This window comes from Felis catus, chromosome B1 (genome assembly GCF_018350175.1).
Source record: "Felis catus isolate Fca126 chromosome B1, F.catus_Fca126_mat1.0, whole genome shotgun sequence".
NCBI lineage: Eukaryota > Metazoa > Chordata > Mammalia > Carnivora > Felidae > Felis > Felis catus.
This window is the reverse complement of record NC_058371.1, coordinates 203985635-204012886: the sequence shown is the minus strand read 5'-3', so window position 1 is coordinate 204012886 and position 27252 is coordinate 203985635. Positions and strand designations below refer to the sequence as shown.

At 42.0% G+C, this 27252-nt stretch overlaps 1 non-coding gene across 3 annotated transcripts in view; it reads right to left on the bottom strand.

Moving 5' to 3' along the window:
* LOC101083932 overlaps positions 1 to 22558 on the bottom strand; it is a 76304-nt gene extending 53746 nt beyond the window's left edge. For 2 of the 3 annotated variants that reach the window (XR_006597380.1, XR_006597382.1), the window contains exon 1: positions 22244 to 22558. This is a non-coding gene — a transcript (DNA polymerase nu). Of the gene's footprint in view, positions 1 to 1093; positions 1538 to 22243 lie in introns of those variants that run through there. The other variant, XR_006597381.1, reaches the window with a different exon arrangement.
* Positions 22559 to 27252: the final 4694 nt, after the last annotated feature.

Here is a 27252-nt window from a genome sequence, read left to right as displayed (position 1 = left end):
AAATACAGGACAGGACTGTAAATGTATTTTCTCTTCCTTGGGATTTTCTTAATGGCATTTTCTTTTCTCTAACTCACTTTATTGTATGAATATGGCACATAATACAGAATATGTTGATCAACTATATCTGTTATTGGTTAGGCTTCCGGTCAACAGTAGGCTGTTTGGGGGAGTCAAAAGTCCTATGTAAATTTTCTACTGAGCTGGGGGTCAGTGCCCCAACCCTTGTGTTGTACAGGAGTCAATTGTGCTGAAAAATCAGTGAAACCCAAACCTAGTTCTTGTAAAAGACCAATAAAAATGATAAACCTCTACCTAAACTGTTCAAGAAAAAAAAGAGGAAGGTGAAAATGATTAATTTCAGGAATGAAAGGCAGATATCACAACCGAGCACACAGACACTAAGGACAATAAAGAAACTGTATGAGCACAATATGCCCATAAACTCGACAACTTAGATGAAGGGGGCGAGTTCCTTGAAACACACAAATTATCAAAATTCACTCAAGAAAAAACAGGAAATCTGGATAACCTACGTCTATTAACAAAATTGACTCTGTAGTTAAGAACCTTTCCACAAATAAAATTCTAGGTCCAGAAAGTTTCGGTGGTGAATTCTACCAGTGATTTAAGGAATAAATAATATGAATTCTGCATGATGTCTACCAGAAAGTAAAAGAGAATACTTTTTAACTCATTTTATGAGGCCAGTAATATCCTAATAGCAAAACCAGACAAAGGCATTTCAAGAAGAGAAAACTACAGACCAGTATCCCTCATGAATATAGCCAGAAACAATCCTAAACAAAATATTAGCAAATCAATTCAGCAATAGGACAATTGTCATGACCAAGTGGGGTTAATCCCACAAACCCCAGCCTTGGTTGGTTCAACATTTAAAAATCCATCAGTGTTATTCCCTATATGAATACATTGAAAAAAAAATCATATGACCTTAATAGATGCAGAGAAAGCATTTGAAAAAAATTAAATATCCCTTCATGATAAAAACTGCTCTCAGTAAACTAGGAATGGGAAGAAATTCTCTACCTTGACAAGGAGAATCTGTGACAAAACGTAAAATGAACCCTACCCCTGATGGTGGAAGACTGTCTCCTCTGGAGATGGGGGTGGGGCTCAGATGTCTGCTCACAGCATTCCAGTCAACACAACAGATGAAGTCTGAGCTAGTACGATAAGGCAAGAAAAAGAAAAGGCACATGGTATAAAGAAAGAAAGAAAACGGCCATTACTCATTGAAGATATGATTGTCTATTTAGAGGAACCCATGGAAACGACAAATAAGCTCCTTGGAACTAATAAATGAGCTGACCAAGGTACCAGGGAACAAAGTCAACAACATACAATCAATTATATATCTACATATTACCAATGAACAATTGGGCATTGAGAGAAAATGAACAATGCCATTTATAACAGCACCCCAAAATACCTAGGTATAAATCAGTATCCTGAAAACTACAAAGTCCTGATGAAAGCAATTAAAGCCCTAAATAAATGGAAAGATAAACCATGTTCTTTTTTTTTAGAAAAAAATTTTAATTTAATTTTAATTTTTTAATTTTTTAAATTTACATCCAAGTTAGCATATAGTGCAACAATGATTTCAGGAGTAGATTCCTTAGTGCCCCTGACCCATTTAGCCCATTCCCCCCTCCCACAACCCCTCCAGTAACCCTCAGTTTGTTCTCCATATTTATGAGTCTCTTCTGTTTTGTCCCCCTCCCTGTTTTTATATTCTTTTTGCTTCCCTTCCCTTGTGTTCATCTGTTCTGTATCTAAAGGACTCATATTAGTGAAGTCATATAATACTCGTCTTTCTTTGACTAATTTTGCTTAGCATAATACCTTCTAGTTCCATCCACATAGTTGCAAACGGCAAGATTTCATTCTTTTTGATTGCCGAGCAATACTCCATTGTATATATATACCACATCTTCTTTATCCGTTCATCCATCGATGGACATTTGGGCTGTTTCCATACTTTGCCTATTGTCAATAGCACTGCTATAAATGTGGGAGTGCATGTGTCCCTTCGAAACAGCATCCCTGTATCCCATGGATAAATACCTAGTAGTGCAATTGCTGGGTCGTAGGGTAGTTCTATTTTTAATTTTTTGAGGAACCTCCATACTGGTTTCCAGAGTAGCTGCACCAGTTTGCATTCCCACCAGCAGTGCAAAAGGGATCCTCTTTCTCCGCATTCTGGCCAACATCTGTTGTTGCCTGAGTTGTTAATGTCAGCCATTCTGACAGGTGTGAGGTGGTATCTCATTGTGGCTTTGATTTGTATTTCCCTGGTGATGGGTGATGTTGAGCATCTTTTCATGTGTCTGTTGGCCATCTGGATGTCTTCTTTGGAGAAGTGTCTATTCATGTCTTTGGCCCATTTCTTCACTGGATTATTTGTTTTATGGGTGTTGAGTTTCATAAGTTCTTTATAGATTTTGGATACTAACCCTTCATCTGATATGTCGTCTGCAAATATCTTCTCCCATTCTGTCGGTTGCCTTTTAGTTTTGCTGATTGTTTCCTTTGCTGTGCAGAAGCTTTTTATCTTGAGGAGGTCCCAATAGTTCATTTTTGCTTTTGTTTCCCTTGCCTCTGGAGACGTATTGAGTAAGAAGTTGCTACAGCCAAAATCAAAGAGGCTTTTTCCTGCTTTCTCCTCGAGGGTTTTGATGGCTTCCTGTCTTACATTTAGGTCTTTCATCCATTTTGAATTTATTTTTGTGTCTGGTGTAAGAAAGTGGTCCAGGTTCATTCTTCTGCATGTCGCCGTCCAGTTTTCCCAGCACCACATGCTGAAGAGACTGTCTTGATTCCGTTGGATGTTCTTTCCTGCTTTGTCAAAGATTAGCTTGCCATACGTTTGTGGGTCCATTTCTGGGTTCTCTGTTCTGTTCCATTGATCTGAGTGTCTGTTTTTGTGACAGTACCATACTGTCTTGATGCTTACAGCTTTGTAACACAGCTTGAAGTCCGGGAAGATATACCATGTACTTGGATTAGAATACTCACTATTAAATGCCAATGACCTCCAAATTTATCTACAAGTTCAACACAATCCCAGTTGAAATCCCAGCAGGATATTATTTCATGGCCATCAACAAGCTATATTGTTCTATATAGTTCTATAATTCTATAATTATGCATCAGAGGTCTAAATGTAAAATGTAAAACTATAAAACTTTTAGAAAAAAAGGCAACTGATGGAATGGGGAAAGATATTTAGAAATGACATATCGGATAAAGGGCTAGTATCTAAAATCTATAAGGAACTCACCAAACTCCACACCCGAAAAACAATCCAGTGAAGAAATGGGCAGAAGACATGAATAGACACATTTCCAAAGAAGACATCCAGATGGCCAACTGACACATGAAAAGGTGCTCAACGTCACTCATCATCAGGGAAATACAAATCAAAACCACACTGAGATACCACCTCACGCCTTTAGTCAGAGTGGCTAAAATGAACAAATCAGGAGACTAGAGATGCTGGAGAGGATGTGAAGAAACGGGAACCCTCTTGCACTGCTGGTGGGAATGCAAACTGGTGCAGCTGCTCTGGAAAAGTGTGGAGTTTCCTCAAAAAATTAAAAATAGAACTACTCTATGACCCAGCAAGAGCACTGCTAGGAATTTACCCAAGGGATACAGGAGTGCTGACGCATAGGGGCACATGCACCCCAATGTTTATAGCAGCACTTTCAACAGTAGTCAAATTATGGAAAGAGCCTAAATGTCCATCAACTGATGAATGGATAAAGAAGATGTGGCTTATATATACAGTGGAATAATACTTGGCAATGAGAAAGCATGAAATCCTGCCATTTGTAGCAACGTGGATGGAACTGGAAGGTATTATGCTAAGTGAAATAAGTCAGAGAAAGACAGATACCATATGTTTTCATTCATATGTGTATCTAGAGAAACTTAACAGAAGACCATGGGGGAGGGGAACGGGAAAAAATAGGTTACAGAGAGGGAGGGAGGTAAACCATAAGAGACTCTTCAATACTGAGAACAAACTGAAGGTTGATGGGGGGGTGGGGGAGAGGGAAAATGGGTGATGGGCATTGATGAGGGCACTTGTTGGGATGAGCACTGGGTGTTGTATGGAAACCAATTTGACAATAACTTATACTAAATAAACAAATAAATAAATAAATTCCAAAAATAATTAATGTAATACATCAAATTAGTAGAATAAAGGGAAAAAAACCCCACACAATAAAACATTAAGAGCATTTGATAAAATCCAACACTCATATGCAAATATCTCAACTAACTAGGGGGGAGAAAGAATATTCTCAACCTAAGAAAGAACATCTATAAAATTTACTCACTTTGAGTAATTTTAGTCATAGCTTGTATAAAAATAAGATGTGTTCTCTACCCAACAGAATGCCAAATCAGGACCAGGTCAGACTGTAACTAGTGCGCCCAGCCTAACCGCCCCTGGTGAGACGGTGTGGTGTCAGGGTCAGCCAGCACACAAGCGCACAATTCCTAATGTCATTCCTCCCAGGGCTCATAAAACATCAGCTTTACTGAAAATCGCTTTGCCCAAGGGAGAGAGAAACAAGTTTGCCATCTGTTCTGAGAAAGCAGTAATGTTAAGTTTAAATGGATTGTTTTTAGATGACTACAAAGGAAGCCTTTTAATAATTAAATGGCAATTTTTAAGTTTTACGATATAACAAATAACAGGATAAGAGAAACTTCACCAAGTCCCTAACTTATAAATAGCATGCTTTGTTAAATACGCTCCTTCACAGAACACGATCCTGAGACGGGTGTCGGCCCACGCCAGGCTCTTCGTGGGCAATGTGTTTCCCATTGCTCTGCTGCTCCCGGTACCAGCCAGGTCTGCGAATGTCGGCTCGCGTACAAGGGTTCATGTTCACGAACGTATACCGGAAATGCCACAGAGCTTCTGCGCTGGCCTCTGTGATGAAAACAGTGATCGGATGGTCCTGTCGCCGGAGTCTCACACACAAATCAGTGCTCGCGCATCTGTCAAGGTGAGCAATGAGTGCGCACCCACGTGAGTCATCAAAGACCAAGGGTGATCCTAACAAGAGCCCGAAACATCTGGGAAGGAGTCAGACCCCATTTGGTGGCCATCTGCATGTGGGCAAAGCCTGGGGGCGGGACCCAGCACACCGAGGGTGTAGGTGGAAGCATGCTTGTGACATGCCCACGGTGGCACTCAAGTCAGACGTGACTAGCAGACCTGTTGTCAAAGACCAACACCAGATGTTAATACACAGGAGAAACTGCCTTTCTGAGGAAGAAGAGGAAAGAAATGACAAACTACTCGCAGATACTGTGTTGTCAGGTGGGGCTGGACTCCCTATGAATCTCCTCAGGTGACGAACTGGCACCCATGCTGACAGGAAATGGTAGTATCTGAATGTCTATGGTGTGAAAGGAAAAACAGGGACACTTGATTTGTTAGGGTCAAACATTATCGTTTGACATCAGCTAGTCCCCTCATGCTGACCACTCACTGAAGCAAGACTTTTTTTTTTTTAAGTATAACTAACATTCAATGTTATATTAGTTTTAAGTGTGCAACGTATTGGTTCAACAACTCTATACATTACTCAGTGCTCATCACGATAAATGTAGCCACCACCTGTCACCGTACGATGTTATGACATTTAGGACTACATTCCCTGTGCTGTAATTTTTATAACTGGAGGTTGTACTCTTTTCTTTTTAATGTTTATTTTTGACAGAGAGACAGAGACAGAGAGACAGAGCGCGAATGGGGGAGAGGCAAAGGGAGAGGGAGACACAGAATCCAAAGCAGGCTCCAGGCTCCGAGCCATCAGCACAGAGTCCGACGCGGGGCTCAAACCCACGAACCGTGAGATCATGACCTGAGCCGAAGTCGAACGCTCAACCGACTGAGCCACCCAGGCGCCCCTGTCCTCTTAAACCCCTTCATGTATTTCACACATCCCGCTCCCCTCCCCCCAGCTTCCCTCTGGCAACCACCAATTTTTTGTATTTAAGTCTATTTTTTTCTTTTTTGAGAGGTTTGTTCCTTTGTTTTTTAGATTCCACATATAAGTGAAATCATATGGTACTTGTCTTTATCTGACTTGTTTCACTTAGCTTAATACCTTCAAGGTCCATCCATGTTGTTGCTAATGGGAAGATCTTTTTTTATGTCTGAGTAATATTCCATTGCGTACATACACCAAATCTTCTTTATCCACTCATCAGTCGATGGACACTTGGGCTGCTTCCATATCTTGGCTATTGTAAATAATGCTAAAATGAACACAGGGTTGCATGTGTCTTTTCAAGTTAGTGTTTTTGTTTTCTTCGGGTAAATACGCAGGAGCAGAATTACTGGATCATACGGTATTTCCAATTTTAATTTTTTGAATATCCATACTGTTTTCCACAGTGGCTATGCGAATTTACATTTCCACCAACAGTGCACGAGGGTTCCTTTCTCTCCACATCCTCATCAACACTTGTTATTTCTTGTCTTTTTTGATTTTAGCCATCCTGACAGGTGTGAGATGGCAGGTCCTGGTAGTTCTGATTTGCATCTCCCTGATGATGAGTGTCGTTGAGTATCTTCTCATGTGTGTGCTGGCAGTCTGTATATCTTCTTTGGTAAAATGTCTATTCAGGGTCTCTGTCCATTTTTTATTGGATTATTTGTTTTCTTGGTGTTGAGTTGTATAAATTCCTTATACTTTAGATATTAGCCCTTTATTGGATATATTATTTGCACATATTTTCTCCCATTAACTACGTTGCTTTTTCATTTTGCTGATGGTTTCCTTCACTGTGCAAAAGCTTTTTATTTTGGTGTAGTCCCAACAGTTTATTTTTGCTTTTGTTTCCTTTGCCTCAGGAGACTTATCTAGAAAAATGTTGTGACAGTTGATGTCAAAGAGATTACTGCCTGTGTTTTCTTCTAGGATATTTATATTTAGGTCTCATGTTTAGGCCTTTAATCCATTTTGAGTTTATTTTTGTTTATTTTGTGATTCAGCTTCATTCTTTTGCATGTAGCTGTCCAGTTTTCCTAGCACAGTTTATTGAAGAGACTCTTTTCCCCACTGTGTATTCTTGCCTCCCTTGTCATAGATTAATTGACCATATATATGTGGGTTTATTTCTGGGCTCCCTACCTGTTCCACTGGTCCATGTGTCTATTTTTGTGCCAGTACCATACTGTCTTATTACAACTTGGTAGTATATCCTTAAATCTGGGATTGTGATGCCTCCAGCTTTGTTCTTTCTCAAGATTGCTTTGGCTGTTTGGGTCTTTAGTGGTTCCATACAAATTCCGGTATTATTGGTTCTAGTTCTGTAGAAAATACTATTGGTATTTTGATAAGGATCACATTGACTCTGTAGATTGCTTGGGGTACTATGGGTATTTTAACAGTATTCTTTTTTTCAATTTTTTTTACATTTATTTATTTTTGATAGAGACACAGCACAAGTGGGGGAGGGGCAGAGAGAGAAGGAGACACAGAATCCGAAGCAGGCTCCAGGCTCCGAGCTGTCAGCACAGAGCCCAACTCAGGGTTCGAACTCACGAACTGCGAGATCATGACCTGAGCCGAAGTCGGACGCTTAACCGACTGAGCCACTCAGGCACCCCTTAACAGTATTAATTCTTTTAATCCATGAGCATGGTATATCTTTCCATTTATTTGTGTCTTTGTGTCTTTAATTTCATCAATGTTACATAGTTTTCAGAGTATAGTCTTTCACTTCCTTTGTTAAGTTTATTCCTAGATATTTTTTTTGTTTTTTTTGGCTCAATTGTAAATCAGATTGTTTTTTAAATTTCTCTTTCTGCTACTTGGTTGTCAGTATATAAAATGCAACAGATTTCTATATGTTAATTTTTTATCCTGCAACTTTACTGAATTCAGTTATCAGTTCTAGCAGTTTTCTGGTGGAGTCTTTAGGGTTTTCTACAGGCAGTGTCATGTTATCTGCAAATAGGGAAAGTTTTACTTCTTCCTTACCAATTTGGACGCCTTTTACTTCTTTTTCTTCTTTCATTGCTGTAGCTAGGACTTCCAGTACTCTGTTGAAGAAACATGCAGTGAAAATGTTAACTTCCTGGGTCCTCCTAACGTGCAGTAGTCTGGACCAGACCCATGAGCCTCTTGAACACTCCAGAGCAGAATGCAGAGCAACCACATAGCAACATGACCATACATCAGAAGGACTGCTCTCCGTTTCCCAGACTATGGAAAGTAAAAGCAAATTGGGGCTTCATTCTCCTCTTCTAGGTTATAACTTTTTCTGCTTTAATGTGCACATCACAAGTGGTATGAAAATCACTTCCACGTCCCCGTATAAGCAAACACGGCCAGATTCTCCAGGACACTGAGACCTCACACAGGAAACACCCCGTGCTCTGCGCCCAGCTCTCTTTTCTCAGCTTCCATCGACAGCTCTGGGCCCCATTCGTGGCTGCAGAGAAAAAGTGCTAGTAATAAAAACTGGGCACACCCTTAGCATTTGTTTTATGGTGAACTTTGGTATGCTTAACCAAATAAGAGAACTGATCTAGAAAAACTCAGTGTCAACAGCCTTTACTTCACATGCAGCAAAAGGCAAGGTGCAGAGGTGACATTTTAAGGCTACAATTTGGCATTTGGTAAAATGTCAGTAGTTTTAAGTGAAAGTGCCACGTGAGGAACAGTTTCAACTGGGGGAGAAGGGAGGTGCACGCAGGAGGTCATCTCCTGTCGCCCGTCGTCTCAGGCACCGTGTGGGCTTTGCCGATCGGCATCAGCAGTTTGGCCAAAGCTTCCAAACTTCAGATGCAACACCGAGGAGGCGGCAGAAATACAGTGACAATGATGGCAGACCTGTCTCTCCCAGTGGGTATGTCCTCGGAACCTCTGGAATGAAGCCGAATGGCGGTGATCATTACAACGGGCGTCACGGCTGGCCCCGGGGCACACCGGCTTCCCTTTGTCCTGATCACTAAGTGACAGCAGCAGCAGCAGCGACTCCCAAGCACCACATGAGATGTCTCTGATGGGCTGGCAGAACAAGCGAACAGACAATGCTCCAGCAGGACGCAGCCTCCCGAGGGCAAGGCCGTGCCTGTGGTGTCACCGGCGTCCTCAGCACCTGTGACCCTTCCTAGCACACAGGAGCAACCAACAAATACTAGCTGAATGAATGAAATGAAAAAGAAATAATTTTCACAATAACCTGGCAAAGAAGGCATTATTTTATCATTTCACGGATGAGAAAATGAGAAAACTTTAATTTCTAGAAATGAAAAAAATGTGCTAGAGTCATACTGCTAGCAATTGAGCTGGAATTTGAACCCAGGTTTGCCCTAAACCTGTGATCAGCTGCATCTGGGGTTCTGTCAAACAGCACCAGAGGTTTCCTGAAACCACTTTTTTAAGAATACGAGGGAAAACGAGAGAACAGGGTAAGAGCCACATGGACGAGACAGTAGTTAGTGCTGGGCTCACACTGACTGACGCACTTGGCCTGGTCTGCAGCCCCGAGGGCAGCATGGGCCCCGGCCCTGTGTGGAACGGGGGGCTCTGCGAGGGGCTCGGATGGCCTTGGCGCACCGAGATGTCCCTCTCCTGCATCCGCACGGCCCCAGGGGCCCCTTCCTTCCCCACGAGAGCTTCTGTTTGCTTCTCTCTCCTCTGTCAGAGCCTCCCTGTCTCCCCTCACGAGCACTGTCTTCCCCAGCACTTTTGATTCTTGCCCCTGCAACTCGATTTTCCACAGGGTTTTGTCATCTTTCGTATCAGGATTGATTTAGTATGTCTGTCGCCTGCTCACACCCTCTGGCCTCCAGCCTCCACACGGGTAGAGGTTGTGATGCATTCAGCACAGGCATCTTGAACAGCCCGGCCCACAAGAAGTGCTCAATAAACATCTGTTGAATGAATGAACGAATCAATGAATGAACGAACAAATAGACAGATGGACGGGGAGTGGGAGAAAATGGCGTTGGACAGCGGGGCAGGGGCCAGAACACCAGGAGCCCTGGACACGAGGCCAGCAGTAGAGAAGGTGGCTGGCCCACGAGGCTCTCTGGCTGCTAGGCAGAAGAGTGGAAGGGAGAGGGCGGCCAAAGACAGCGGAGGCGAGCAGGATGAGAAGGGCAGCGGACAGCAAGGCCCGGGAGGCAGACCCCACAGGCCTTGGTGAGCCGCTAGAAAAGGCAGGGCTCCCATCTCAGTGACCAGGAGAACTGAGCCAGATTTGGCATAAAAGGATGAAATCACTGTGGCTTTTCTCTTGAGAGGCCTGAAGGGAAGCTGAATGGAGGGGAGGTTTGAGGACCGCGAGCACGTGGGTGGGAGCTGAAGGGGGCTCAGAACACGAGGAGGAGCACCCCAGCTGCAGGGAGAGAGGAAGGGGAGTAAGCCTCCAGGTGGCAGATGCAACAGACAGGAGAGGGAGCCGAACACAGGAGGGCCATGCAAGCCAGGAGGAAGGCAGAGTGAGTCGGGCAGTGTGGGTAGAGTGGAGACGCCCAGCAGGTGCCCTCCCTGCCTGCTATTTGACCCTGGTGGCCCGTTTAGCTGTGGGTCGTGATTCCTTAGGAGGTCGCAAAGCACTTTAAAGGATCAAATTGAATAAAATAAAAACACCCCGATGAGGTCCTAATAGTCTTGCTTGCTTTTGTTTCCTTTGCCCCTGTCAGCCTATCTAGTAACAAGTTGCTGTGGCTGAGGTCAAAGAGGTTGCTGCCTGTGTTCTCCTCTAGGACTGCGATAAGTTTATGGTCTTCCATCCATTTTGGGTTTGGGTTTATTTTTGTGTGTCTGGTGTGAGAAAATGGTCCAGGTTCATTCTTCTGCATCTCACTGTCCAGTTTTCCCAGCACCACTTGCTGAAGAGACTGTCTTTTTTCCATTGGATATTCTCTCCTGCTTTGTCAAAGATTAGTTTGCCATATGTTGATGGGTTCATTTCTGAGTTTTCTATTATGTTTCCTTGATCTATGTGTCTGTTTTTGTGCCAGTACCATACTGCCTTGATGATACAGCTTTGTAATACAGCTTGAAGTCTGGAATCATGATACGTCCAGTTTTGTATTTCTTTTTGAGAACTGCTTTCCCTATTTGGGGTCTTTTGTGGTTCCATACAAATTTTAGGGTTGTTTGTTCCGCATAGTGAAGGAAACAATCAACAAAAGTTAAAGGCAGCCTAGCAATAGGAGAAGATTTTTGCAAATGACATTTCTGATAAAGGGATAGATTCCAAAATCTATAAAGAACTCATCAAACTCAACACCCCCCAAAACCAAATAACCCAGTTAAGAAACGGGCAGAAGACATGAATTGACACTTTTCCAAAGAAGACATCCAGATGGTTAACAGACACATGAAAATATGCTCAACATCACTCAGAATCAGGGAAATACAAATCAGAACCACAATGAGATACCACCTCACAACTGTCAGAATGGCCAAAATGAACAACCCAGGAAACAACAGATGTTGGTGAGGATGTGGAGAAAGGGGAACCCTCGTGCACAATTGGTGGAAATGTAAACTGGTGCAGCCACTCTGGAGAACAGTGTGGAGGGTCCTCAAAAAGTTAAAAACAGAGCTACCCTAAGATCTAGTAATCGCAATTGCACTATTGGATATTTACCCAAAGGATACAAAAATACAGATTTGAAGGGGCCCGTGCACTCTGATGGCTATGGCAGTGCTATCAGCAACAGCCAAACTATGGAAAGAGCCCAAATGTCCATCAACTGAGGTATGGATAAAGAAGGTGTGGTATATGTATACAATGGAATATTACTCAGCCAACAAAAAGAAGAAAATCTTGCCCTCTGCAGGGATGTGGATGGAGATAGAGGGTATCATGCTAAGTGAAGGAGGTTAATCCGAGAAAGACAAATACCACGACTTCACTCATCTGTGGAATTTAAGAAAGAAAACAGATGAACATAAGGGAAGGGGGAAAACAAGGAGGAGAGAGGGAAACAGACCACAGGAGATTCTTTCTATCTTAGAGAAAAAGAGAGAGACTGTGCGAGCAGGGGAGGGGCAGAAGGAGAGAGACAGAATCTTAAGCAGGCTCCATGCTCAGCACGGAGAGCCTGACATGGGGCTCAGTCCCACAACCCTGGGATCATGACCTGACCTGAAATCAAGAGTCGAATGCTCAACCGACTGAGCCACCCAGACGCCCCAGAGACTCTTAATGATAGAGAATAAACTGAGGGTTGATGGAGGGAAGATGGGTGGGAGTGGGCTAGATGGGTGATGGGTACTAAGGAGGGCACTTGTTTGAGCACCTGGTGTTGTATGTAACTGATAAGTCACTAAATTCTATTCCTGAAACCAATATTGCACTGCATATTAACTAATTGAAACTTAACTAAAACGTGACAAAAAAAAAAAAAAGGCGGGGGGGGGGGGAGGTGCCTGGGTGGCTCAGTTGGTGAAGTGTCTGACTCTTGACTTCGGTTCAGGTCATGATCTCATGGTTGGTGGGTTTGAGCCCTGTGTTGGGCTCTGTGCTGACAGCACGGAGCCTGGTTGGGATTCTCTCTCCTTCTCTCTCTGCCCCTCCCCTGCTTGCTCTCTCTCTCCAAAACAAAAAACAAAACAAAACAAAACAGTAAAAAAGAAGTATCATGTTTTGCATACAGTGGTACCTGCCCTTAGTTTACTCTAATTGCTGATGTCCCCAAAAAAGGAGCTGCACAGAAAGTACCAGAATGCTCCATTTCCCACCGTGCAGTGATCCACAGAGAATGAGGGGACTGCTCTTTTTACGTCAATAGAAATGGGGAAATATTTAATCCCTAAAACAACAAACTACAGACATAAAAAAAATTCTCATTTGGGTTTCAAAAAGTGTGCAGAGTTAGCAATAATTATGTGACTTATGAAAATCTTGCTAATAAATATTTTGATAGTTAAATCATATTATGTGGGAGAGATATTCATCAGGAGAGCAGAAAAATCACATGCCAACAGTATGAAGACCTTGAATAGAATTATTTCAAATTAGCTACTTTAATATTTATGTAGGTAATGATGGAACAGGGCTTAAATGTTGTATCGGGAAAGCGATACTTTTTTTTAATGTTTATTTTTGACAGAGAGAGAGAGAGAGAGAGAGAGAGAGAGAGAGAGAGAGAGAGAAAGCATGTGAGTGAGCAGGGGAGGGGCAGACAGAAAGGGAGACAGAGAACCAAAGCAGGCTCCAGGCTCTGAGCTGTCAGCACAGAGACAGATACAGGGCTCAAACTCACGAACCTTGAGATCATGACCTGAGCTGAAGTCAGATGCTGAGCCACCCAGGTGCCCCGGGAAAGCAAGACTTTTCATTGGGTGGTGCAGTCTGAGCTGGAAGACAGATTTCCTAAGAGTCTTTACCGAGTAACAACCTAATGGCCAGTGCGCTGGAAGACAGAATAGAACATTTCCTGTCAGAACAAAAAGATAAGAAATAAACAGTCCTTACCTTTTTGTTAGTTCATGCAAAGGGACATTGGTTAAAATAAACTTATCTCATGGTAGGTTTAAAATCTGTAATTGTTATTTGTGCTGATAGCTAAAAACAAACAAACAAACAAACAAACAAACAAACAAACAAACAAAAACCCATAATCTTGTCACTTGTGGAGATACTGGCTATTTGGGCCACGAGTATTCTCTTTTCTTTTTCCTTAGAAAATGACAGATTCTCATTAAGGCCCCTCCTTTTAAGTCAGCCAACAGAGGCCATCTTGTGGCCACCATGACTAGTTTAATAAGGATGGCTTGGGCTTCAGAGAGACGCAAGGAGATGCTTGCTAAGGGATCTGTGAAAGATGCTTCCTCCTGCTTTCAATGGAGAGACGCTGCTCATCCCCACTGGGGAGAAACGAAGCAGGTATCACCAAGACCTGCTGGGATGCTGAGGAAGAGAAGTTGGGAAATGGGGGACAGAAGCTGGACCTGCCTGTGTAACTTAGGCTGCCAGATCAAAACTTGCCTGAAGCTAGCGAGCCCTTCCTTGGACTTCAAGTCGGGTAGGCTGAGAAATATCCTGATAGTTTAGATCAGTTTGAGTTTGATTTTCTGTTGTTTGCCACTGCACATATTTGAATGAATACTTGGATTAGCGATATCTTAATCATCCAGTGTAGACACTTGGGGAAAAGCACTCAGTAAGCACTGTCCCTCTGTTCCTGGCCCTCCTTCTACAAGGTGGCCCAGGAGGGGAGTAGCCTGCCTTCTCCAGCCAACAGACAGGAAGGGGGTCGCCCAGCAAGACAGATTTTTTTTTTTTTTGAGAGACAGTGAGAGAGTGTGTGAGTATGAGCAGGAGGGGCAGAGGGAGAAGGAGAGAGACTCTTAAGCAGGGCAGGGGCCCAGCACAGAGTCAGACACAGGGCTCCATCTCACAACCGTGAGATCACGACCTGAGCCGAAATCAAGAGTCTGACGCTTAAGCGACTGAGCCACCCAGGCGCCCTGACAGAAAACTTTTAGATAATATCCATGCTACTCCAGCCAAATACCACAGAAAAACACTGTGGCTGAGTTTAGCAAGTAACTTAGCATGAATCCTCCCACCCTTCATACCTGGCCAAGTTCCTCTTAGTATTTTTTTACCCACTGACCCCATCCACATCCCCACTGGCTGTAAATCCCCAGGTGTTCTTGCTCTATTTGGAGTTGAGTTCAAGCTCCCTCCCCTATTGCAATAATCTTTTTTTTTTTTTAACATTTATTTATTATCAAGAGACAGAGACAGACAGAGCATGAGCATGGGATGGGCAGAGAGAGGGGGGACAGAATCCGAAGCAGGCTCCAGGCTCTGAGCTGTCAGCACAGAGTCTGACACGGGGCTTGAACTCACAAACCGCGAGATCATGACCTGAGCCGAAGTTGGACGCTTTACAGCTGAGACACCCAGGCACTGCCACCACCCCCACCACCATTGCAATAATAAGCTCTTCCTTGCCTGTTTAACTCTGCTGAGTTTTTCTTTGACAAAATATAACATATCAAAATTTGTGGGATACAGTTAAAACAGTGGGGGAGAGGGAAATTTTATAGCACAAAAGATGTATACATGAGAAAAAAGATAAAGTCTTAAAGCAGTAATCTAAAATTACATCTCAAGAGCCTAGCAAAAGAAAAGCAAAATAAACCCAAATTAAGCAGAAGAAAGGAAAGAATAAAGAACAGAAATCAATAAAACTGAAAACAGAGAAAAGCCAGTGAAACAAATAGCTGGTTCACTGAAAATATCAATAACGCTGACAAAGCTCTATCTAGACCAAAAAGGGGCCACTACTGAAGACATTTAAAGGGTAAGGGAATGCTATAAGCAAATGTATGCATGACCAATTAAAAAAAATACAACCAACTAAAATTTACCCAGTATGAAACAAGATAATATCAATAACCCTATAAATATTGGGAAAATTGAACTCATAATTTTAACTCTCCAAAAGAAAACTCCAGACCCAAGTGATTTTATTAGCAAATTCTACCAAATATTTAGAGAATATTTTTTCTTTAGATTTTGTTCAAAAGATTTTGTTTCTTTAGATTTTGAACTCCACTCCCAATGTGGAGTTCAAACTTCAACCCTGAGATCAAGAATCACGTGCTCTACTGAGCCACAGCCACACATTCGTATTTGAAGAAGAATTAACAAAAATTCCACATAATATCTTCCAGAAAATGCAAGAAGGAACATTTCCTACTTCATGAAACTAGTATTATTCTGATATCCAAACCACATAAAAACAGATCTGTATTTCTCATGAATATACACATAAAAATCCTTTAAAAATATTAGCACATATTGGCATTACACATAGACCAACAGGAAAGAACAGAAAGCCCAGAAATAAACCCATGATTATATGGTCAATTAATTTACAACAAAAGAGGCAAGAATATCCTATGGGGAGAAGACAGTCTCTTCAACAAATGGTGTTAGGAAAGATACATGCAAAAGAATGAATCTAGACCACTATCTTACATTGTGCAAAAAAATTAACTCAAAATGGATTAAAGACTTGAATGTAAGACCCAAAAACCATAAAACTCCTCAAAGAAAAGACAGGCAGTAAGCTCCTTGACATCAGTCTTAACATTGATCTGACTCCAAAAGCAAAAATAAATAAGTGGGAACACATCAAGCTAAAAAGCTTCTGCACGGAAAAAAAAAAAGGCAACATACTGAATGGGAAAAAAATTATAAATCATATATCCTATGAGGGGTTAATATCCAAAATAAATAAAGAACTCAAACAACTCAATATAAAACACCAAACAATCTGATTAAAAATGGGCAGAAGCCCTGAATAGACATTTTCCCAAAGAAGACACACAGGTGGCCAACAGACCCATGAAAAGATGCTCAACACCCCTGTCATCAGGGAAATGCAAATCAGAACCACAATGAGTCATCACCTCACCTGTCAGAATGTCTAAAATAAAAAAAAGACAAGAAATAAGGTGTGTGGGCAACGATGCGGAGGAAAAAGGAACCCTTGTGCACTGCTGGTGGGAATGCAAACTGGTGCAGCCACTCAGGAAAGCAGTATGGAGGTTCCTCAAAAAGGTAGAAATCGAACCACCCTACGACCCAGCAATTGCACTACTGGGTGTTTGCTTGAAGAAAACAAAATCATGAATCTGAAAAGACACACACAGCCCTATGTTCACTGCAGCATTATTTACAGCAGCCAAGATACGGAAGCAGCCTAAGTGCCCACTGATGGATGAGTGGATAAAGATGTGGTGTGTGCACACAGTGGAGCATTACTGAGCCACAAAGAGAAGGAAATCCTGCCATTTGTGACCACATGGATGGACCCTGAGGGTGTTATGGTAAGTGAAATAAGTCAGGGGAAGACAAATACTGTATGATTTCACTTCTATGTGGAATCTAAAAAACAAAACCAATGAGCAAACAAACCGAAACAAAATAAAACTCACAGATACAGAGAACAGACTGGGGATTATCAGTGGGGAGGAGGCCGGGGAGGGGATAAAGTGGGTAAAGGGGGTCAAGCATATGGTGACGGGAGGTGATCAGACTCCCTCTGTGGATCACTTCGTAGGGCGTACAAAAACCGAATTATTATGTCGTACACCTGAAACTGATAGAACGTTGTATGACGCTTTTACCTCAATAAAAAACATATTAGCACACAGAATTCAGCCATTGCATTCCTAGGCACTTATCCCAGAGAAAGGGAGACTTCAGCTCACACAAAAATCTATACATTAATGTTTATGGCAGCTTTATTTATAATAGCCCCAAACTGGAAACAACCCAGATGTCCTTCAAACTTGAGTTGCCACTCACATCTAGGAGCTTCAGGTGGTGATAAATTGCCCACAGGGAACTTAGTATCTTTTTTCAAAATATCAGATATTTTAAATATATTCTTTTGAAAAAATAATAGTTTTCAAAAAATTATAAAAAGGATCTCCTATAAAATATATAGTTACTATTAAAAATATTCTTTTTTCAATAAACATGTTTTAATGTTTATTTATTTTGAGAGAGAGAGCATGCACGAGCAGGGGAGGGGCAGAAAGAGAGAGAGAATCCCAAGCAGGCTCTACACTGTCAGCGCAGAGCTTGACTCGGGGCTCAAACCCACAAACTGTGAGATCGTGACATGAGCCGAAATCAAGTCAGATGCTCAACCGACCTAGCCACCCAGGCGTGCCTATATTCACTATTAAAAATATTCTTAAGAAGACTCTCTTGACTAGAAGAATTCATTTATTATATTCATCAAAATTCTACAGTATTATGAAAATTACTAGTTTATCAAACACAACCTCCACGTAATTAATATTTACATAATATATAAAGTATTGGAGATTCGTTTACCTAATGAATACAAGTTGTAAGAACTAATGCTACATATTTTTACTTAAAATGTTCTTCCCCCAACAACACATGGGCTATATTTAGCACCCAATGACTAAGATTTCAGTGCCCAGTCTTACTCATTACTTCAAAGACATTTAGTGACCACCCATCATCTGGTGGACACTGAGCTCATTTCTGGGATAAAATGTTGAAACATCTCAAAGAGCACACATCACCATAGCAAGAGAATGAGTGATACTACAGCTTAAGCTGAGAATATCTGGGAACGCACATCTCTAATGAAACTACCTTCAATTAAGACGTGAGAATAGACAAACAGACCAAGGGCACAGAACTGAGAGCCCAGAAGCAGATCCACGCATCTGTCAAAATTCCTGTATGAAAAAGGCACTGCAAATTACCAAAAGTTATTCCAACAGTTGATAGTAACAACAGTTGTAACCAGCAGTTTCCCAGATGGAGAGTAATCGATCTCTACCTAACACCAACATAACCACAAGATTCCAGGGGTGTTGCAGACCCAACATGAAAAAGCAAAACCCTAACACTATTCAGAGAATTAGAGTATCGTTAGGATCTCCATGTAGAAAAAGGTTCCTTACACAAGACACAAAGCGTAAAATGATAAAGAAGAGACTACAAAGTTAATGACACTAACACAGAAAACACCTGTGAGTCAAATTCATTGACTACAACATAAAACACCAAACACACACTGAGAGAAGATACTTATGTAAGTGAACAAAACACCAGTATCTGTAATATATATAGAAAATTTACAAATTAGTAAGAAAAGACAAACCACTCCATTGAAAATGGGCAAAAGAGGTAAACAGGCAAGTCACTGAAGAAACCAAAAAGAAACCCAAATATTAAACCATAATCAGATACCAATTCACACACATCAGCCTGGTGGAGAGTAAGATGTGTGGGAGCACCAGGAGCAGTGGGCACCGTGGAGCAGCGAGCACTCTCCCAGGCTGCAGGCGAGGGTGTGGGCTCGCCCCCCGCCCCACCCGAGAGGACTTGCCGCTCAGGAGAGCGGCAGCCAGCACCCCTGCGGCCAGGCAACAGGACTGAGGTGCGGGAGAAATCTTTGCACGTGTTCAGAACATGCATCACAGCACTGCTTTTTTTTTTTTTTTTTTTTTTTTTTTTTTTAGCATTGTTTCTAACTGCAGAAAAGTGATCCAGTACACTTATATGAGAAATACTATATAGTAGCCAAGGTAAATGGACAGGTGCTACTTCTGCCACTGTGGATAGATCTCAAAAATGTGTTGAATGGAAACAGCAAGCTATGTAAGTATAATACGATACCATTTATATAAAGCTTATATTATTTAAGGCTACTTACACACAGACACATACATGTATGTATACATACATCTATTATTTAAGTGTGTGTGTATGCGTGTGTGTGCCGTGCAGACATTACACTGGATGGAAAAAACACTAACTTAGGGGTAGAAAAGGAAATGGACTTGAAAAAAGGGCAGGCAGGAGCTTTAAACGTTCCCAGTAACATTTAAGCTCTTAGGCTGAACAACAGACACACAAGATGTTCCTTATATTGGCTCCGCACCTTTTTCATAGGGACAGGGGCATCTAACTGAGCTTCGGGAGTGGGAGGATGTCAAAGAAGGCTTCGTGATGACATGTCCCCTGAGCTGCAGCCAGAGGAGCAGGCAGTGACCAGGCAAAGAAGGTCGGGCTGGAGGAAGACATGTTCAGGGACCGAGGGGCAGAAAAGGGATCTAAACAGAGTGAAGGCAAGGGGGAGCAAGAGGGGTCAAGGAACCACGAATTATTGAAAGCATTAACCATAACACAACAAGAGCTTAATCTGTCTCCAACTCGGTTCCATACGAAAAAGCTAGCACAAGCATGCTAACACAGTATCGGGCACACAGTGAGAAAAATAAAGAAACTAAGGGGGAAAGACTGACAAAGGGACCAGAGCTAAATGACACCTGTTCTAACATTTCCAAACAAGACATTTTTTTTTTTTCAAACAAGACATTTTAAAACCATAAATTCAAACAACTTTTAACAGCTGACCTGGAAGAAGACGGAGGGCTCAGGGTACAAAGGAATTCACAAAAATACAACGTATGAGGTCAGATAGTTTGAATTACAAAAGGCTGATAAATTCTGAGCCAGTACACGGGTGGCATAGCAGTGAAATGAGGACGCTGACAAAAACTGGCCCTGTCGGCACAGAAATGTTAGAAGGGACGTCTGAAGCCACGGCTGATAGGAGGTCTGGGAAGATGGAGAAATGCTAAGATGTGGCTCCTGACAAGTGCAGTAAGAACAAAGGTCCTCAGCACCTTCCCAGGAGGAGGCCTTTGTAAAAAACACGATAGGTCCAAGAGAGACACACAAAACCCTAGAGCAGCGGAGGCAAAGGAAGGCGAGAATTAAGACAAAATGCCGCCTGACCGGCCCACGGCCAGGGCGGAGAGCACAACAGCGCAGTGTGGGGAAGAGGCCGGCCTACCCTGTTAGCACGTGGCAATCCTGATGATGATTCCAACACACATAACTGTAGACGCTGGGAGACAGCTCAAGACTGGATCACACCCCCAGTGGTTCACTCAGCAAGTACTTGGCATCCACCACATTCCAGGTACGGAGCCAGGCGTGGGGCATGGCAGCAAAAGAGGCAGGAAAAGCTCCTGTTGCCGTGGAACCTACCATCTAACGGGGTGAACAGAAGCACCGAAATCCCCTAATGAGCATGACAGCAAGTGCAAGGACGGTCCGGGAGAACACGAGACTGAGGTTCCGGCAAAGCAAGGCCTGAGGAGCGAACTGCTCAGTGCCAAGAGAGCACAAGAAAGAGGGTTTGAGGGGGATGAAAGTTACCAGATGGGGCTTGTCCTTCCACTAAGGATGCACACAGTTGTAAAGAAAGTGCTCCCACCTAACAAGAAAGCTGAGAAACATAATCCATAAAGTCATGCCTTTCCTGACCCAGGAGAGAGGTGAATATTCAGCAGAGAACTGATCACTGTGTACATGTGACGAGACTGCCAAAGGCTAGGAAATGTCATGCAGAGGGAGTAGACAACAGCACACGGCCAGAATAGCTGCTGCCTCCACCAGCCTTTCTCAGAAAACTCAGAATTCATGGGCAAATAGGTAGGGTACTCAGGAATGTCCTTCCTCAGGAGTGGGGAATAATTAGCTGCTAGATGCCTGACAAATCATAAAAGCAAGACCAGAAAGGATCAAACTTTTTCCAGGTAGCTTAACTTGTCCACAACAAAGCTCAGGAATATTTGCAAGAACACAAAAAGGTCCATCACCCAACAATGAAAAATCTAGGCAAAGATTACCAGGCATACAAAAAAAGCAGAAAAAATGAACTCATAATGAGAATAATCATCTATTAAAACTAACATTTAATGGACACAGATGTTGAAGTTATAGACAAGGACATTAAAAATATATAAAATATAAAAAATATATTTTCCAATATATTGAAAAAACCAAGCAGAGATATGGATGGCATAAAAAATATCCAAACTGAATTTCTAGAAATGAAAACTATGATGTTTAATATAAAAAATACACTCATTGAGATTAACAATATATTTGGCATGACAAAAGAAAAGATTAGTGAATTACAGGACACAGTAAAAGAAACTTCCCAAATTTAAACAGGAAAAAAATTTAAAAAAAAAAGAAGAAGAAAAATGAGTTTCAGTGAGCTGTGGGGCAAATTCAAGTGATCTAAGATATGTAATTACATCTGGAGTTTCCAAAAAAGAAGAGAAGGGACATAAAAAGTATGTGAGTATGTAATACCAATGATATTCCAATTTGATTTAAAAAAACACTATAGGGGCACCTGGGTGGTTCAGTTGGTTAAGCATTCAACTTCCACTCAGGTCATGATCTCACGGTTCGTGGGTTTGAGCCCCACGTTGGGCTCTGTGCTGACAGCTCAAAGCCTGGGTCCTGCTTCTGATTCTGTGTTTCCCTCTCTCTCTGCCCCTTCCTTGCTCACACTCTGTCTTTCTCTTTCAAAAGTAAATAACATTAAAAAAATTTAAAAAAACACTATAAATCCACAGATCAAGAAACTCAACTGAATCCCAGAGAAACATGAAACAGTTACACCAAGGTACACCATAATTAAATTTCTCAAAACTAGTGATTAAGAGAAAAAGCTAAACACAACCACAAAACAAGGCACATTATGTGTAGAGAAACAAAGACAGTGATGACACACATTTCTTAGAAACAATGTGAGAAGAGAGTAAAGGAACATCTTCAAAACACTGAAAGAAACTATTTTCAACTGAGAACTTTATACCCCCCACACACATACCTTCAAAAACAAAGGTGAAGTAAAGGCATTTTCAGACCTACAAGTGCTGAAAGGGTTCATCAACAGCTGACCCAACTATAAGAAATGCAAATGCATTTCTTATTCGCATGACACAATGAGTCATATATCTAAATGTGAAACCAGAAACTAAAACTTCTAGAAGGAAATGGGGTAAAATCTTGATCTTGGTTTAGGCAAAGATTTATGAGTTGCAACAGTGAACACATGATCCATACAAAAATACACTGAAAAATCAGTTTGTTAAAATGTAAAACTTCTGTTCTTCAAAAGACAGTGTCCAAAGAATGAAAAGACAAAGCACAGACTGAAAATAATTTGCAAAGTATGTATCTGAGAATGGCTTCATATCTGGAATATATAAAGAACCTTCAAAACTCAATGATAAGAAAGTCACAATCCCTAAAAGACATGCAGAGGATTTCACTAGATGCTTCTTGAACAAGAAAAATAAATGCCAAATAAACACATGGGAGACTGGTTAACATCCAGTCATTAGGGCCAGGTGATTAAAATCACATTGACACATCACCATTTGAGAATGGCTGAAATCAAGCAGACTGACCGTGCCGAGTCCTGGAGGGACATAAGGAAACAGAACTCTCACATGGCTGGTGGGAATGGGAAATGGTGCCACCACTTTGGAAAACATTCTGGCAGGCAGTTTCTTACAAAGTAAAACAGACACCTACCATATGACCCAGCTGTTCCACCCCTCCAAGAGAAAAGAAACTCTATGTCCACACAAGGACTATACACGAGTGTGCATAGTAATAACCCAAACTAGATAAGAACTTAAAACTGGAAACAGCTCAAATCTTGATCAACAGGTGAATGTACAAACTAGTGCTCAGATTCGATGAAATACTACTCAGCAAGAAAAAGGGATGAGCTACTGAAATACAGAATAACATGGCTGATCTCAAAATAACGCAGAGTGAAAGAAGCCACCAGACGAAAAAGAATATAGACCATGTGACTCCACTTATATAAATGTCCAGAAAATGCAAACTAATCTATAGTAACAAAAAGCAAGCCAGCAGTTGCCTGAGGACATGGGTGAAGGTCGGGATGGGAGGAGGGGAAATTACAAAGGGACAGGAGGGTACTTTTGGGGGTCATGGATATGGTCATTGGATGTGTTGATCGTGATGGTGCTTTCACGGCCATATACATACATCAAAACTTACCACATTGTTTGTAATATGTGAAATTTGTTGTACGCCAACTACACCTAAGTAAAGCTGTTAAAAGATGGAGGTCTATTCCTGGCAAGATACCGTAAGCACACTGCTACTGAATACAGCTGCAGAGCTTGGACAGGATGCATAGGGCAGGAATTTGAAGGTTTGATAAATTAATAGCTGCAGGCAGACTGGAGAAGCAGGCCAGAATTTGAAGCCCTACCCAATAGGCAATAAAGTCATCATTTCTTCTTCTTGGTCCCAGTCATAGGGCCAGTGGCATGAAGTGAGCAGCAGAATAAGATTAGAGAAGCCTCCAGTTTTGGCTGAAGGGAGTGCCAAAGAACCAGAAATTAACTAGGGAGACCGCAGAGAAGGAGGACTGTGGGAAAAGGACACCATAGCATTACTTATAAACCACTGGGTTCAGCCTCAAGCTGCACACGTGTAGATATCATCCTCAACAGTATATCAAAGACTTTGAGAACTGAACCAACAGATAAACCATGGCTTGATCCCCAGGCTGGCCCCTGGATGGCCGTTATCGGGACTATGTGAATAGCACTGCAAAGGTCTTGGAAACTGAACACACACTGATATCACAGCTCATGGAAAGCAGGTCACAACTCTCAACCTGAACCTGCCCAGGGTGAATGCCTGTGAAACAAAAATATGAACCTTTCAATGGGATTTCTAAACAAGACCAAGACTCATCAGACAGGCTTCAAAATGTCCGGGATACAACCAAAAATTACCGGACATGAAGAAGCAGGAAAATCTCAGACCACGTGTGAAAAGACCTTCAAAACACACCAATAACAAGATGATGCAGATGTTGGCATTACCTGACAAGGACTTCAAAGCAGCTATTACAAAAAAGTTCTAACATATTTATCATATATATTACTGATACTGAAGGTAATCAATTCAATCAACCCTTCTCAAACAGTTCTTAAATAAACCATAACCTATATGCTTCACGAAACGTTAAGGCATGGGAAAGACAAAAACATTTTACATTCTCCTATTATCAGAAAGAACATGAAGCAGAACACAAAATGGGTGGTGAGGCATTTCAGTGGGCAGTTGGTAACAAGGACTCTCTCACAGGAGCTGTGTGTGGTGAGAAACTCACTCTCTGGAAATGGTAAAAAAAAAAATAGTTATAATCTGATTTATTACTCTTTTTTTCCCCCAAGATTTTACCTTTACGTAATCTCTATACCCAACATGGGGTTCAAACTCACATCCCTGAGATCAAGAGTCACATGCTCCGCCGACTGAGCCAGCTGGGCACCCGAATCTGATTTGTAAAAAATATTAAGTGTACTCTGTGCACTTTAAACCAAAGAATGTAATTCAAGCTCTCGGCATTTTGGGGCACCATCATGTAGGTTACATGGTGTCTGGTTAAGTAATACACAGCTGGGTTCAGATCTATATGTGGAAAAAAGGAAAGCACAGAGGTTCCATAAGAAAACAGGTGAGTCTTTAAATAACCGTGCAGCTGACGAAAGCCCTTCTAAGAGGACCCTTCAGTACAGAGAAGAGTCACCACAGAAGATCCTGGTTGGGATTCTCTGTCTCCCTCTCTCTGCCTCTTCCCCCTGCTTCTCTGTCTCTCTCTCTCAAAATAAATAAACCAACACTAAAAAAAATAAAAACGTAATATCCTTTGACCCAGTAATTCTATACCTGATGATCCACCCCACAAGAATACAAGTAGCAACACACCAGGACGTGTGTGCACAATGCCAACTGCAGCTTTACTTCTAGAAGGCGAGAATGGGACGCGAGGCGCATGTCCACCAGCACAGCAGCGGCAGGACGCATACTAGCCACAGGGAAGCAGGACTTTGTCAGATGACCCACTGGGCTTCCACCGGCTACTGGTGGGAGAAAATCAAGAGGTAGAAAAAAAGGGAATTCTAATTCTGTAAAATAAGCAATGACAGAGTCACTGCATGCCTCTGCACATACGTGTATAGTTACACATGAGTCTGTATGAGATTTTACTAGAAGTCTAGAGGGAAATAAGGATGTGCACCAGCTAGGTTGCTAGCACAGGCTGCTACGGGCATAAGGATGAAGGCAGTGCTGGGCTTGGGTGTGGCGAGGGAGTGTCTATGACAAACACAGCCAGACGATGTAATCTGATGTAACCCCGTATGTGTAAATATGTGTGCCTGTGGGCATGAAGACACAAATACCAAACGCCGATGGTGGCTGGCGGGGCTGTGGAGCTTCGGGTGACGTTTACTTCATTATTTGTATTTTCATTTGTTTGAATTCTTTAGAATTATCAATATATTGTTTGCACACTAAAAAGCCATTTTAAGTATGGCAAACAGTATATATTTAAAAAGAAATAAAGGGCAAAAGAAAATGGAGAAAAATAACTCAGCATTTTAAAAAGGTTTGATTTTTATTCTATAAAGAAAATTTCTATACCTCTAGGGAAATATACAACCTCCAGACCCATGGGCAAATGGTGTGAACAGACAATTCAGAGAAGAATAATCACTTTAGATCATCAGCCTCACTTACATGTTAAAGGACTAGGAATCCAAAAATCAAGTCAGGAAATAGTAACCGTAATGAAACTCCTTGTGTTGGCAAGGATGTAGGAGACCAAGCATTTCACCTGTTGTTTGATGGGAACGTAAAACAACTTTTTCCAGAGGACAACTTAGCAAAGTAAAGCCCTAAAAATGAGCACGTACTTGGACTCAGGGGTTCCATCTCTAGGAATGTATGCGATGGAAAATCATCTGAAAAATGTACCCAAAACACAGATGCAAGTGTGCTCGTGGCATCTCTGTATGAAGTAATTACAACTGAAAACAATCTGAACTGGCACCGGGGACAGCCAGGAAGGGGAGCGCCAGGCGGCTGCTACAATGGCAGCGTGGATTCCAGTTAAAGGTAGTGGCCTAATGCACGCATTACGTTGATGACTTCTCTTTCCAAAAATTCAGTTGAAATAACGGAAAGCAAATAAGTAAAACAAGAGCGTCACGGAAAACCTGGGTGGAGTGCGGCCCACAAACCAGAGACACCGGAGGTTTCTGGAAGAGAATGGAGCACTAAACAGATTAATCTGCAAACGTGATAGAAAATCGGAACTCACAAGCTTGTGCAGGCAAAAGCCAACGACCCCCGTAAGCGGCGCGCTTTCCCGGTACAATTCCTCAATCGCTCTTGGATCAGCAGCGGCAGCGAAGACAAAGGGTGCGGCGGGCACCTGCTCCCAGAGGAGACTCTAGTGTCGGCCGGGCGAAGACCACAGCAGAGGTCTCTAAAGCGGAGGGTCCAAAGAAAGACCCTCCTAGGTGGGTGTGAAGCCCAGCGAGCAGAGGGTCCTGAGCCGGGCCTCAGCTCCTCTGGGGTGTGAGCCCGCCCAGCCCCGCATGGCCACCCGCCGTGAGCGCTGCACGCATGTCATGAGGGGAAAGGGAAGTGCTGAAATGTCCACGCTATTTGAATGCCTTTATCACGAACATACATTTAGATGTATATATATTTTATAATGCACATTTAAATAATTAATGTATTTAATTCACATATCTAAATAATTCAGGTGTTTAAATCTAAATATAGATTCAGGTCAGTGTCAGTGTATGATATCAAGACATCGTAAATAAAATTAAAAAGTATAAAAGAACAGTGTGGTTTTATTTTGGTAGAAAAAGTATTTTATAAACATGTCTATTTGGCAAAAAATCAGTAAGGATAGACACCAAAATGTTAAGCACCATTCATTCTGTATGGTGGAGTAATAGGTGACTTTAATTAGTTTTTTGTTTT